General features: G+C 36.8%; 1 long non-coding RNA gene across 10 annotated transcripts; it reads left to right on the forward strand.

Moving 5' to 3' along the window:
• Positions 1-1,324: 1,324 nt before the first annotated feature.
• Positions 1,325-6,718, forward strand: LOC113330743. 10 transcript variants are annotated; one of them, XR_003350470.1, is made up of 13 exons: positions 1,325-1,488; positions 1,766-1,991; positions 2,075-2,170; positions 2,283-2,490; positions 2,580-2,672; positions 2,749-3,148; positions 3,248-3,510; positions 3,945-4,097; positions 4,307-4,411; positions 5,045-5,185; positions 5,432-5,707; positions 6,127-6,249; positions 6,417-6,718. It is a non-coding gene; the product is annotated as an uncharacterized LOC113330743 (long non-coding RNA). The 10 variants fall into 10 exon arrangements; XR_003350471.1 differs by lacking the exon at positions 4,307-4,411 and having other exon boundaries at positions 2,749-2,816; positions 2,899-3,148; XR_003350473.1 differs by lacking the exon at positions 4,307-4,411 and having other exon boundaries at positions 2,749-2,816; positions 2,926-3,148.
• Positions 6,719-15,726: the final 9,008 nt, after the last annotated feature.

Here is a 15,726-nt window from a genome sequence, read left to right on the forward strand (position 1 = left end):
AACTGGACGACTATAACAAACCGTATAAGAATTCGGTTGGTAAGTTTCTTATCGGGATCAACCGTAACATTAGTTGAAAATAGGTTTTCAGACACATGATAATATAGGTTAAAGATGCACATATCAACACAAATCGTAACTATATTACGGTTGATAAAGAAATTATTTATGTATCGTACAAAAGAATTATCTACAATGGCATGGTAACTTACGGTTGAACACTATTATGAACCGTACCTAATACACGATTGGTAACTAACGTACCACTAGGCACCGTAGGCAGAAATTTTAATATGCAGAGCGAAATACGGTTCGTAATTCCGTTTCAACATCAATCGTAACTGAGAAAAATTCTCAGACCTAAGAACATACGGTTGGTATTTCAGAAATTTCAATTGTTACGAACCGTACCAGCATCAAAAGCTTCACTTATGGTTCATAATAGAACTAATTTCAACCGTAAGTAACCAAAACCCATGATATGAAAAGTTGATTTTTCATCTAAAACCCTAATTTATGATAGAAAATGAAATTAAAACGAACAAAGTAAACTAAACCCTAAATGGGTCTCGCAAAACATACCTCATGTAAGTCATTCGAACTAATTTCTCCGGTGGAGGGGTTTGAAATTGAAATTGTTCTTCTTCACCTGTTGGAGGATTTGCTTGGTTAGAATCGCTGCAATCTTCGTCAACTTTCTTCTTCTTCGTCATCTATAATGTAGACTTCAATCAACGATTATTAATTTTGCGAATCGCCGATTAATCGAAGACGATGAAGTTTCGGTTTTGTTTTAATGGAGATGGTGCTTAAGGTTACAATGGAGAAGTAGAGAAGATGAAAGAAAAAAAAACTGATTCTTCTCTTTCATAATTAGGTTTGATGGAGGACAATTCTGTCTTTTCAATTTAAAAAGGAGGGACAAATTAGTCCATTTAAAGCAAAAAGAGTGATCTAGTCAATTTACATCCCATATTGGACATCTCCTAACCAAATAGAGGGACATTACTATCACACTGCCGCCCCTCTAATAAACCATGCCGCCCCTATAATAAGCTTGAAATATAATGGATAATTCTGGAAAGGTTAAAGCATGTTTGACATTTGGCGGACAAGAGTAGCCAATTAAGGGCGTTTTGGTCCTTGTCAACTTCAAACCAAATACTCCCTCCGTCCCACCACTAAGTGACCTACTTGGTTTTTAATTTTGTCCCACCATTAAGTGACTTATTCCAAATGAATGGGGTGAATTTCCAAAATTCTCCTTCTCCCTAAATGTCACGCATTTTCCCACTGTCTCACTCTCACTCCCTATTTCTCCCTTCATTTTTCCTGAGTCTCACTCTCACTCTCCATTTCTTCGGTCATATCTCCACCACCACCACCACCACCACCATCACCATCACCGTCAAACGACATCTCTTCTTCTACTACGATGACCACCATCACCTTTATCATCTCCGTCTTCTCATATTCATCTTCTCTGTTGTTAGTTTTTCTATCTTCAATTTTATTTGAATCTGATAAAAAGATTACATTTTTGGGTTAAACTTAACATATTCTGTGTGGGTTTTGATTTTATGAATAAATCTTCCAAAGTTTGAAGTTGAATCTGATATAGGGTTTAGATCAAATTTTATTGAATTGGTATTAAATGGGGATAGGGATTTGATTATTGAATTGGTATTCAAGGGGGATAGGGTAGGATTTTATGAATTTGTCAAATTTAGGATATGTTCTAATTTGTGTAATTTGTTCTTTTCAGGTTAAAATTAACTGACCCATCTAAATGGATGAATCAAACCCTTAGGTAATGTGTTTTATCAACTTTCCTTGTTGTTGCCATTGATTGACTGTTTTGTGTATGCATGTCTGAGAGAGAGAGACAGGGAGGGAAAGCTTAAGGATGTACATATGTTTAGATCCATGTGATGGATATGATATGATTAATTTGATGGACAACATGTAATTGAGGTTTCTCATATGATTTCGTAAGTACGTAAACTTATGAAGCATTGTTGTTGTTGTTGACTTGTTGTTTTATAATGAATTTTCTGAACAATATTACTTGCAGGGAACTTTGCTCGAGCCATAGGTTTATGAATGACTAAAGAGGGCAGTGAATATATGTATTGAGTTTCGTGATTATACTTCAAAACTACTCCTATAGGTGTGTACATTTGTAATTGTGTAAATCTTGTTTGCTTTTCTTTATTTGAGAGTAATTGATGCATTCTTGGAATTTCTTTGATATGATTTGGTTTTGATGTGCAACTGATCAGTACAAGTTAACTACTAGTAGTTGAATAGCATCGGGAAGCAGTGGAGCTGCTAACGAAATGTTTAAGATTGATACATTCCAGATATCGAGAATTTCATCTCTTTAAAGTAGTAGTAGAAGAAGAATAATAGGTTTTTGGGTAAAGCATACATTCCAGATATCGAGAATTCTTCCTCAGAACCACCACCGGCGAATGGATATTGAACAAGGTAATTAACCTCATCAACATCATACTCTTTCTTTCTGATTCTTGAATGTCCAGAACTTTGTCTGATTCTTGTTGGTGTTGGATGAGCAGTGATTGAGTTTTTAGCTCATGTTCCGTTGCTACAGCGGCTTCCGGGTTCATCTTTTGCTGAGATCGTAAAAATAGTGCAGTTCAAACATTACAGTGAGTAGATTTGTTTCTTTTTCTTTCTTTCTAATTTTGGATTGGGTTTTTGTTAATCTTTTTTTTCGGAATGTAGACCGTGGCGAGTTCATCGTTCGGGTGGGAGACGCCGGAGATGGAATTTACTTCATTTGGGAAGGAGTGGTAAGAGAAATGAAAATTGATTCTATAGGATTCCTAATTTTTGGTTTTGGTTAATTTGTTTATGCAGAGCTAATGTTACTAGGGTTCATTTCATTGCTACTGACGATAGGACAAGTGTCCATCTCAAAGATTTGCATCCCACAGAGTGTTGCTAATACTTGGCATCCATGTAGCAAGCAACAAGAATATGACTTGTACAACATTGGCAGCGTCACAACAGCATTTCATAATACTGATTCCCATGAAGCACTCCCGGCCGTAGACTTGTCTCTAATTCATCGTATCCACTTTCAAGTCATTGGCGCGCTTTAGCTGGAGGAGGAGACTATGATGTATGCGCGGCCAAGGCATGAAGAAACATAAACTATGATAATCTTATTGTTTATTTGTGTATGTACACAAGGTTAACTAGTTTCATGTCTTACTTGCAGGGGAATAAAGTGCCACTTGTGTCACCATATGGAATTCATCAGCTACATATCTTCATATTTCTTTCAATTTTCAGTACTCATTGGAGTTTGCATTAGTCACCCTGCAAAAGCTTTCAGCTCCTACTAACGAGGATGATGTGATGGATACACACAAAAAGTTGATGAATGATCTAGGAAGGATTTCTCAAGATGGATATAACTCAAATGTTTCTTTTGTCAATGCAACAGTCAAGGGTCTGCGCTTTGTTTTGGAGCAGCTTCAGGTTTGTTTTTATGTGTGTCCTTCTCGTTATTTGGTTCCACTTGTTTTATTCTCAGACTTTTAAGAAGTAAGGTTTCATGATACTCTAGATTAAAAAATGTAACTTGAGTTACATCCTTATAGGTCCCTATCTTTCTGTTGAGGGCCTTACATATTTGAAACGTACAATAGAGTTAGCAAAAGTAAGTTACTAGAAATTTCACCATATTAGGTAAAGAAGAAAGCGACTGAATTTGAACTGGCCAACAAGGCATAAGATTTGCCTGGAGATAGCAAAAGGTTTAGCTTATCTTCATGTGAACTTATGAGTGTAAAGATTACAGGCTGAGTGAAATGAAACCATGTAAAATTACATGAAAATACCAACACATTGAAATGAAACCATGTAAAATTACATGAAAATGAACAGCTTATTGTGACTGTTTGTCTCTGTAGATAAAACCATTCGAGGTTTTCTTGCTGGAGAAACTATGTATGGTTTGCTGAAGTAACCTTTGCTAGCAGCTGGAAGGCTTGTTCCAGAAACTACATAATGATATCATTGCCATGTGTTTCGCCAGCATTGCAGAAATGTCTTAAACATGAGAGGTAATTAGTTGCTTCCTTCACCAGATTCTTATCCACTTCGATTTGAGTAGGAAGTTCACCAATGCGTGCAAGTTTCTTTTTCCCTATATGCTGCAATTTATAATTATTTCCTCCATGAAGCTTTAGAACCTCTACCATGCATAGTTGCAATGAGAGGAATACATCATTCAGAGCTTGTGCCGATAATTCATTAAATGCTTTATCCACAGCCGATAAAAGTTCGCCAACAGTAGTAGGCGCCTCTCTGTGCTGTAACGATTGTATAGCCCTGAAAAACCCTAGATCAAGAACGTTCGTGTCGGGACTTTGTGAAGGTTGGAATCTCAACCTAATATCAAAACCTTCTTTTGCGTCTTCTTTTAAAAATTCTTCATCATCCACTTTAATATGTGGTTTCGCATTATCTTGTTGGATGTAGATAGTTTCCCCATTATAGTTTGGCCACTTTTCCCGAATGGCTGGTTATAATTTCTTAATCAAACAAGATCTTGTAACGTCTTTGTTCACTGATTCAATTGGTTTATCTTCGAGTGTTCCAGCCGGACGATTTTTGCTTGTTCGCTTTGCTGCCTCCTTTATTACAAAAGGAAATATACCTATTTTTCCGTTAAAAACTTTATTCCCAAACTCATCGAACCTAGGACGAGCTACTGCTGCCAAAAACATGACCTTTTTAATGTACCTTTTACTTTGACATGTACGATATGGTTCGGTTTCTTCCGGATGAAGTTAGTAATTCTCTGTTGCTTTTGTCATGAAGAACCACTTCTCATCTATATGTATAACATCATAATTGGCCTTGACCATTATATTATCCTTGTAAGGGTTAAGCTCAAGCATTCCCAAACAGAATTCTAACCGTGTTTTCTTGGTGTCTACTGTGAAGGATGGTTTTATTGCGTTCGTGTGTTTTTTAATTGCTCCTTTCTTGACTTATCTATGTACAGTTGACTTGGGCATATTCAGAGCTTCAGCAATGGACCTTATGCTAGTACGTTGTCGCAATGGTATTTCCATAATCTTGCTTAAATCAACCTTCCTGGGTTTAGGACCAACTCTGGTTGGTTTTCGTGAAGACACGTCAAAAGGTAAATCCTTTGATTTACAATATTTTCCTCGTTTCCATATACGTTTTACTGTAGACTCTGATACTGAAAATAGTTGCGCTGCCATTGGAACCGAGCCTTTTCGTACTCTTCCGTTGTTACTCTCTTTCAATAAGAAATGGAAAATACTTAGACGTTGTTCATTTGTGAGATTTTTTTTATTTCTGGTGGGAACACCAGATTCTCCGGCATGTGTCGTTTCTTCAAGAGTTTCTGTGATTTTTTCAGGAAAACAAGGGCTTGAATCCGTCTCCTCCAGCTCTTTGTTGTTCATACTGAACTTCATCTCCTCCAGCTCTTTATTGTTCATACTGAACTCCATCTCCTCCATATCTTCGTTGTTCATCATGTACTCCTCCTCCAGTTCTTCGTTGTTTGTAATGAACTCAATCCCATCCATCTCCTCGTTGTTCATCATGTACTCCTCCAGTTCTTCGTTGTTCGTAATGAACTCAATCTCCTCCAGCTCCTCGATTATCACCATCACCTTAATTAATTCTAAAGGTATTGCCAATTAGTTCAGTTAGAGGTCATTAGTTTATGAATGCAACCTTGGACAAGGAGTCTGATGTTTGACCCTAGAAATCTTTGATGTAAAATAAGGGTGTAGTTGATCTAAACCTTTAGTATTATCTCATGAAAATTTCGGAAGTTGCTTACAGTTGAAAATTAAACGATAATGTAGTTGATCTAAACCTTTAGGATTATCTCTCAAAGTATTCCTTCTTACAGTTGAAGACCAAATGATAACTATGATGCACTGCTTAACTTAGTATATCTGCAGTTTCTACAACTATTGGATAATATATTGATGTAGAGAGTAAAATCCATGTGAAATTGGAGTATCTTTGTAATTGCAAATTAGATGATGCAGATTCTTCTGTTAATTTGACCTTGCTTTCTGAAATCTGTTATTTCTACAGGCTCCCAAAAGAGGTGTAAAGGCCCTAGTTATAATGAATTCTTCATTACAGTTTGTAATCCTACATGTGCAGTGTTTTACATCTGCTACTATGCTTCACAACTTAAGATGATTTCAAAATGAGGTAAAGATTTAGAGATTTACCTTAGAAGTTCTGTTTATTCTGAATCTCAAATTGATTTCCTGTTGTACAATACTCCTGCTTTGAGAATTTGATTTGATATTTTTCAGATCTGAAATTTATCTCATTTCAGGTGGAGATTTGATGAACTTTTCTTGTTAATTTTTCAGATGGAGTACATGCGTACATATGAATCACCTGAAGTTTATGAGTGAAGAGAGATCTCAGATTGAATCTCCTGAGTGAAGATATATCTCAGATTAAATCACCTGAAGAGAGATCTCAATTTGATTTCGGAACCTTGTTTTTGTAAAAACCAAATTAATCTGAAGTTCAGTATACTTTTGATTTTTCTTGTAGAGATCAAAGTGATTTTTAGAAATTTTGAAATTCGAACGAATGAATATTGAGAAATCCGACCAAACAGATATGTTGGGTTTCTGTATTGAAAATGAAATTTGGTTTTGTCAGATTTGAAAAGTTGGAGATTGGAGGGAAGGCATAACTGGTATTAGAATATTTTTTGAGGACAAATACGGAAAACACAATTGAAGGTCACTCTCTCTCCTACTTGCCTTAAAAATTGTGCAAATTTCAACTAGGTCACTTAACAGTGGGACGGAGGAGTATAAGCAGGAACCATTTTTCTTTCCCATCTGTTTGCAACATTATTTCCTTTTGATCACAACTTCTTCCACTGATTTTCAAAACTATCTCTGGTAAGACTGAAATATTAAGAGCTTGTTTGGTATAGTTTTCAAAAACAGTTTTCTGTTTTTAAAAACAGAGAAAACGCGTTTGGTAGGGACACTTTCAGAAAATGTTTTCTATCTGTTTTCTGTTTCTGAAAACAAAAAAGTGAAAACAACAAATTATTGTTTTTTGTGTTTTCTCTTTTTTTTTCTTGGTTCTTTTTTTTCTATTCAAAACAAAGTAAGAGATCGGGGGAATGACTGCAAGTGAGTCATGGATAATATCACTATCTCTTAGAAGAATCTTTACATTTGATACGATTTAGTTGATTTTACTTGTTTTAAAAAACAGTTTACCAAACAATTTTTAGAAAATGAAAACAAAGAAAAAAGAGTATGTTTTTAAAACAGTGGAAAACTATTTTTCGAAACTGTTTTTGAACACTGTACCAAACATGCTCCTAGCTTTGAAGCAAACTCATTCTCTAGTTTTGGCTAAGAAGTTGGATTGCGTTAAGGTAGGAAGTTTTCTTCCATTTACCTTCCTTCACAGACAATTTCAGTTGTGGCTGATTTGGTTGGCTTTGTTTTAACATTTCATAAATCTTCACTTGTTCTTCCAAGGGGTGGTGGGTAATTTATGTTGCTATTTGCGTTAAGGTATGGGTTTTTTCTTTCCCTTGGATTATTTGTTTGTTATTTTTATGGATGATTTGACCTAATTCCTTCTTGTTACTTGGATTTCACTAAATTGGTTTTTAGTAATCTGATTTATTACCACGGATTATGAAAATTGTAATTTCTTGGTAACCTTGTTTGAATCTGTCGAGGGAGTTTGATTTGGTGTTTTCCTAATAATTTTTTTGTTTAATTTCAGGCTACAAATTTTTAGTTTGTGAATCCATTGCTCTTATAAAGTGAGTGAACTTAATTGGTTTGGAATCCCACCCCCTTTCCATGATAGTCCTTGCTTACTGAACTGTCTATGGTTTGAATGACGTTTTCTTTTGAGAAGTAAGAAATGATTTGTAGTCATGCAAGTACCAATTTTTCTTCAAAGGAAGCCTTGTATTGAATTGTTAGGGCCCGTTTGGTACAGTTTTGAAAAACAGTTTTCAAAAATAGTTTTCCACTGTTTTAAAAACATACCCTTTTTTCCTTGTTTTCATTTTCTAAAAATTGTTTGGTAAACTGTTTTTGAAAACAAGGAAAACCAACTAAATCGGATCAAATGTAAAGATTCGTCTAAGAGATAGTGATATTAGCCATGACTCACTTGCAGTCATTCCCTATCTCTTACTTTGTTCTGAAAAGAAGAAAAGAATAAAGAAAAGAAAAAAAGAGAAAACACAGAAAACAATACTTTGTTGTTTTCATTTTTTTGTTTTTAAAAACAGAAAACAGATAGAAAACATTTTCTGAAAATGTCCTTACCAAACGCATTTTCTCCTGTTTTGTCTGTTTTTAAAAACAGAAAACTGTTTTTAAAAATTTTCCTTGTTTCTGTTTGTTAAAAAGATTCAATGAATTTCATATTAAAACTGTACCAATAGTCAAAACTGAAATTTTAAAGTGTTTCTCCCTTGTCTTGTTGAGACTTTTCGACTCAGCTATATACCTTGTTTCTTATGGTTATCATTTCTTATGGTTATCATTTTCATGTTAAAAAATGGTTCCCAATGATTTTTATATGAATTTTTGAATGTAGACTATGCAAACGCCAATTCCTGAAAATGTGATTTCCATTCTGTTTGGTAGAGACTTTTCGGCATAGCTACAAGACTTTGTATTCTTTCCTATCATGTTTATCTTAAATAGGGTTTCTTCAGATTTCCAAAGTCACCAAATTCGCTAACTTTCATTAGCCAATGAATTTTTTACGAATTTTCTATTTGAGACATCCAAAACTGTAAATTTCTGAAGTTGTGTTTCTGTCCCGTTTTGTGGACACTCTTATGCACAGCTATAGACCCTTATGCCTTCCCATTTTATTTTTTGGTTAAAGATGACTCATTCAGCTTTCCAAAGAGACCAAAATTTCCAAATTCCATTGTCTAATGAATTTTATACGGTTTTTGACTGTAGGCTACCGAAACTGAAATTTTCTGACAGTGTGATTGCTGTCCTGTTTTGCCATAGCGTTTTTGCACATCTATGAACTTTGTTACTCTTCACTATCATTTTATGTTAAATAGGGACCTCTAAGGTTTCTAATGAGACCAAATTTGCTTCATTTCGTTGTGCAATCAATTTTAAATGAATTTTGGAAGTCGGGTATCCAAAACTAAAAATTTCTGGGAAACTCCTGCTTCTCTAGTTTTGTCGAATCTCTTTATGATTTCATGGCCTTATCTTCTTCTTGTTATTTACGCATCTAACATAACTTTATAAGTTTCATTGTCAAAAGAATTCCAACGACCAAGTTTGAATTGGATCACTGTTACTTTTGAGCTAAAACTTGTTTAAGAACATCGTTGCACTTGCATATTGAAGGAATGAGTCGTTTTATTATTTGATTTTGAACTGATTTATTTTCTTGTTTCGGCAGACAATGGTAGGTTTGGTTTTAGTTACATTTTGAAAGTATGAGAATCTTTCATAATTTGTGAATCTTGCAAATGAATACCTTACATAGATTTCTAGTTGCTTTACATATTGTTTGGTATTCTATTTTCTGTAAGCGATCTTCGCCCTCGCTTTGAGTTATCGCGATTCAGTAAGAACTCATTTACTAATTTCCTGAATGCTGCCAATACTTGTGTTTAAGTAAGTTTTCAGTTATGGATTTACAAGGTTCTTCAAAGACTTGGTTTGTGATGTTTCCGTTGTTGTGACAATTGGATTTGGAAACTAGAGAACTCTACTATAGGACCGTCGGGTCTTCATTGTCACTCCATCTACGGATGGCAACCCGAAAGACCGTTTGTGTGATAACAGTGGCTGGTATTGGACTACCCTAACGTTGGCGCTGGCCTTATAAATAGTAGAGTAGTTTTATCTGAATTTAATTGAATGACAGCTTACAAATGTTTATGAACATATGCTTTACTTTTAACTACGAATTTCATACTGTAGTTTGATGCCTTTAACTATTGGCATTTTATTGGTTCATCTCCTGGCATGGACTGTCGTTATATCCCCTACTGGGTTATGGCTCGCCCTGTTATGTTTTGTTTTCCACAGATATAGGATTTATCCTGGAGTAGTAAGTTACAGGAAGCTTGCAGCAGCGAAGCTAGAGATTCAAAGTTGGTATTTACTTTGTTGTCTTTATATATATATATAGTAATAGGTGGGATTGAGAATGTTTTAAAACACTGTGCAGTTTGCTTGAAAGTGTTTCAGTTTCAGTTCATATCTATTATGAGTATGTTTATCTGTTTGGAACATTTTATGTCGTCGAATTCTACTGCATCAAGAAGACAAGTTTTATATATTTCTACACCTTCCATTTTCTACTTTAAGAAATTGTTAAATTTCAATTAATGAAATACCATGGAACTTTGCTTTTGTTGTGTAAGAATTATGTACAAGGAAATACATATTTTTCTCCACCAGTTTAGTATTTTCGTTTCTTCTGTTTAACCGACACTGTTGTTTTATATTCTATGGACCGTTTTAGATTTTTGAGTGACGGAGTGTGGTTTAGCCCTGCTGGAAGAGTTCAAATCCAACCCGCTAGAAGGAAAATTTCCGATCCGTTACAAATATTTTGACGTGTGACAACACATGGAAACCGGTCCACCATCTTCCACGAATTCTATTTCCATTAGAATTCCATATCTTGGGCATTTCATGCATATATATATATACATATACACACATGCATACATATAACTCTCGTACGTGAATTTTCTTCTTGTATAACACTTCTTGCCTAGAAAATAATCCGGCCCTCTATTTGCTTTGATTTTGTCTTGAGAATGGTTCGTAAATCTTCTAATATGTGCGACGAAGATGACAGTATTTTGGGAGATTCCGCAACGATAATGGAGCTGCCAACAGTAAAGAAATCCCTAACTTCAATGATGAATTCCACCACTTTACTGAATTGATCGACAGTTACCCTAGTCCCCAGGTAAGTAATGATCTCATTTTCTGTAATAGAATTACTTCTCAAAACCAACCATTAGTCCCTTCTTCAGTACTGCGCTTTTCCATGGAAAGAAAAACTGTAAAGCCCACAATAGTGAAATTCAAAGCTCGTCAGGAACCCATGGATTCTTGGCCGGACTTGGTGAAATATATGCTTAGAGGAACCGAAATTCAACAAATATTGAAGAGATCCGGCATCTACCATGTCGTTTTAGCTTCACGGTCTTTAAAAATAAAGAAAGACGTTGCTGATTTGATAGCCTTGCTATCGTTGGAGTAACAAACTCACACCTTCGTTTTTGCTTGGGGAGAACTCAAAATTACTCTCGAAGACGTAGCCGCACTTCTTCATCTTCCAGTTACAGGTATATTCTCTTTAACATTAGACGATAGTGAAAAGGACGTATCTCTAGCTCTATCCGAAGCCATTGATCAAACTCATGCTCAAGCAGTTATTAAGAAGAATAGATATAAGTTTTGGATTAGCCGTTGGCATAGTAATGAAGGATTTTCCGGATTTGCATCTTATTCAACCACGCAGATTGCTGCTTTCATATTATTATGGTTATCTAAATATGTTTTTGAGAACTCGAACGACGAAGAGCTAAAATCTACACTGATTCCTATGGCGATAAAACTGGCTCGGGGAATAATATTTCCTATTGGGAACCTATTCTTAGGGACTATGTACTCGACCTTAGACAATTTTGTACAAGATATGACATCTTCGAATGGTAATAAAAGAATGGATACCTAGGTGACGTGTGCTTCCTTCAGGGGTGGCTATGGGAACTTACCATGACGGAAAACCCTTCTCCTCCTTCTTTAGAAATGCCACCAATAAGAATCGCCCTCCTTTTACTAACATAAGTATTCTCATTCATGGTTGGTACCGTGGTGGTCATACCCTAGGAATATCCCTTTATTCGAGTACTCGTCAGAAATTTTTAAATTCAATATACTTGTATAAAATGGACTGTAGAATCTTCATACAACGTCGGATTTGAGCTCCCAACCCTAATTTGAAAAGATAAAAAGAATTATCTATTCAACACAAAAAGAATGACCTAATTCCGAGTTGTTTAGGCCAGTCAACCAGTCACGCACTTTTGTCATCAGAAATCCCGTATAGAACTTCAGGAGTTTTCAGATTGCGGTTACTTCGATGTTGGGACCAAATATCCTAGATCGCTTGTACGTTTGAGGCGCCCTTCAGATATGTTGTAGGAGAGATATAAAAACATATTTTCTCAAGACAGAACCCAAAAATTCCTCACGAATTTTGCCAGTTAATGCGTCTTCTCATGGCAGTGTACAGTAATCCTAATTGCAAGAGGATTCCCATATTCCTTGACCCTTTGCATGTTGTGACGCCTTGAGTATTCCTCATGTGATATTATGACTTCATTAACTTTCCTTATATTAGTATAAGACGTGGCTTTTGTCTCCGTGAACCCTAACCCCATCTGTGAAGCAAATTTAGTCGCCAAGCCTAAATTTCCCTTTTACTTCCATATCTCAATATACCTTATTTGATTCCATCTTCTTTTGTAGACTCATGACGTGGGAATGAATTAGGATGCTGTTTTGGGGTAAAAATTGATTCTGCTGTTTCTGGTAATTTGGGGTGTGTTGATGAGAAAAGAATTCAAACCCTAAACAAATGCACTGCACGGGAATGCTTTTAGGTTCGAGAAATCAATCTGTAAAACTCTAGCCTAAACCAAGAAATCATTCCAGATTCAATTCGGTCACAAGGTGAAGGAGAAGGGTTGATCTTAGAGAGGGAATCAGAGAAGGTGTTTGAGAGCATAGTGTTAAATTATGAAGGTGTGGCTGTTTATGACTTGTGTATCAGAAAATGGTTTCTGGATACTTGTGTTGATAACCCTTGTGTTCTCTGTGTTGAAATAGGTCGAAAACCTATTTATACAAGTCATTTGAGCACACCCCTGATCTCGTAGGAAGTGGAGAAGATTAAGTAGTGGAGTTGCGTAAGAGGTGGTGATCATTACGTGGTCACATCTTCACCCACTACTTTCACCGTTGTTAATCGTTCGTCTTTTCCTGACACGTTCTCGTAGTGGACGTGTTGCACTCCGCACGCTGTAAACCGCCAGACCAATACCCCAGTAAGTATCCCCCAGTTTGTGACATGTTTGATGTCTCTAATGAGTGGGTCAAGTCGTTAGACTTTCCGCGGAGAGTAGCATATTGTGTTATTAGGTGAAACAACTAAGTTGTTTATGAGGCCGACATAAAATTATGTATATACTCGATGCATGTAAAGCATCACATTTAAACGGCTCAAAGTAATTGATGTGTATGAAGCATCATTGTTTTAGAGCTTGATTGAATAAGTCGCGGATTGGACGTCTTAAAAGGGTAGCATGACCGGTCATCTTTGGGTGATCATTTGAAGGCCGCATGGACGAGCCATCACCTCCCCGTGAAAGAGAGGTGGCCGGTGATTGTCATGCTACTTTGTTAGCGTTTGAAAAATAAATTTATGCCATCCAACTAGGTTGGCAAATTTGGATGGATGTGATCAATCTGCGGAAGTTGTCCACTGTCATTGACGCGATTTTTAGGGTTTTAGGGGCCGCGTGGCTGAACCCCTTTTGGGCGAGCGAATCGAAGCACTGCGTGTCAGTTCGAGCAAGTCGATCGACCTTGTGCAAAGGTGGGTTGCCGGTGAGCGTGCTGGTATCTCCTGGGCCACCTAAAAATAGATTTAAGACACTTAATTTGGCTGGAAAAGATGGATGGTTGTGATCGATTTGCGGCGGTAACATATTGCTACAAACACCAATTAGGTTTTGAAAAACGGCCGTGTCTTCCCTAGTTCGATCGAATGACTTGATATGTCAAGGGATTGTCGTGAGTAGGTCAATCAACCAAGGAAGGAGTTGGGCCACCAATGAATACTTTGGTGCTTCTTCGATCGCTCGAGATGCGATCTACGCCTTCCAATTAGGCTAGACAAGTTGGACGGACATGATTGATTTGCGACAGTTGTGTACTGTCGTGACCCATTTTAGGGTTTTAAATACGGCGTGTTTGTCCGAGTTTGGGCAAACGATTGAGAGCCCTATAGGCTTGCTGCAGGAAAGTCCATTGACAAAGGGGAAAATTGGGCCGCCAATGAACATGTCGGCGCTTCCTTAATCGTTTGTAGGAATATCTAAGTCGTCCAGGCTGGCAAAGTTGGATGGTCGTGATGCATTTTGAGACTCTTTTTAACAGTCTCAGCTCGTTCGAGCTATTTTTATATAGCACGATCTCCCATGTTTGGGGTTGGCGTTCGAAGCACTTGTGGCTGAGGGGAATGGGACTCGATTCACTAGGGAACTAGTGGGCCCGTCGGTGGCCACTATAGTGATTGCCTAGTTCTGCTAGGAGTAAGCTATGCTTGTTAAATCGCGCGGCCAAATCGTGTGGCCGTGATTATTTTTTGAGATGACATGAATGGTCTAGATTTTCCTTAAGGAATTTAAACGCGTTCGATCGCGCTATCTTTCAATTAAAGGCGTGTTAACATGCTAATCTCTTTATCAGAGGGTGGTGTAGCCCATGTGGGTATTTTCATGCAGATCTCAATACTAACACTTCGGGAGACTCATGCTACTCTGCTGAGAGTGAACATTTGATCGTCATGTCATGTTAATATTGGGAGTTCGACAGGTTGAAATTTATAGAATATCTGGGATTGATGCACCATTCTAATAAATTTCATAAATATGTCGAATTTCTCAATACATATATAAGTAAAGAAGTTTGAACACTCATCACTTTCTAATGGATTTTGTTCCTTTACAGGATGACAGCGCATTAAATACAGGGTTTTACAATTTTGACCCTAAACTAAAAACCACCATAAACAAATGCGCTTACTAGAAATCCAATAGGAATATGCTCTCTTAACGATGCTTTCAGCTACCATCAGTCCCCCGACTTCCGGTGATTCTCGCGTCGAAGAAACCCGAAGAGATGAAGCACAACCATCGAATATCATTGAATATCCTACCGCAGGTCTTGATTTTGTTGTCCCTAGTGAAATCTTGGATTCAAATGAAATACTCGTAAGGGGATTCGGTGTTTCTACCAAATATGCCGAACTTTACCGGTCGATTTGGCAAAGATATGGCCACATTGCTACAATGGGGATAATAACTTATGATGTTCATTATATGATCGAAATAGTTAACGACTTGTTGGAGACCCTTGATACCATACGAGAATTGACTCTGAACAACATCCCTTCTGGTTACTTCACAGATCTTGAGAAACTCGTGACCACTTGTGAAAATCTTCGCTTCAACGTGAAATGGATTCGAGAATGAATCAACAATATCCAAGCCGGATTTGAAAAGTTGTTGCATTCTGGCCCTCGCTTTTCAAGAGATGCTCTTACCCTTGAGGAGAAACTGGTAGCCTAGGAGGTGGAGCGTGCAAAGCAAATGATGCGAGATGCAGAAATCAAGGTACAAGAACTGAACAGGAAGAAGGAAAAATTTTCCCAAGGAGAAAAGCTGGTTTTGGAAGGTTTTCTTTAGGTTGGCTAGTTTTTTTGTTGAGTGATTTGAGAGACAAGTTTTCTAATAGTGGTTTGGCTTTCTTATTGTTATTTCCTTAGGTTTTGAATTTTGGATATGAGATTTTCTAAAATATTTGAATGCACAGTGTTTGGCAC

This window comes from Papaver somniferum, unplaced genomic scaffold (genome assembly GCF_003573695.1).
Source record: "Papaver somniferum cultivar HN1 unplaced genomic scaffold, ASM357369v1 unplaced-scaffold_118, whole genome shotgun sequence".
Taxonomy (NCBI): domain Eukaryota; kingdom Viridiplantae; phylum Streptophyta; class Magnoliopsida; order Ranunculales; family Papaveraceae; genus Papaver; species Papaver somniferum.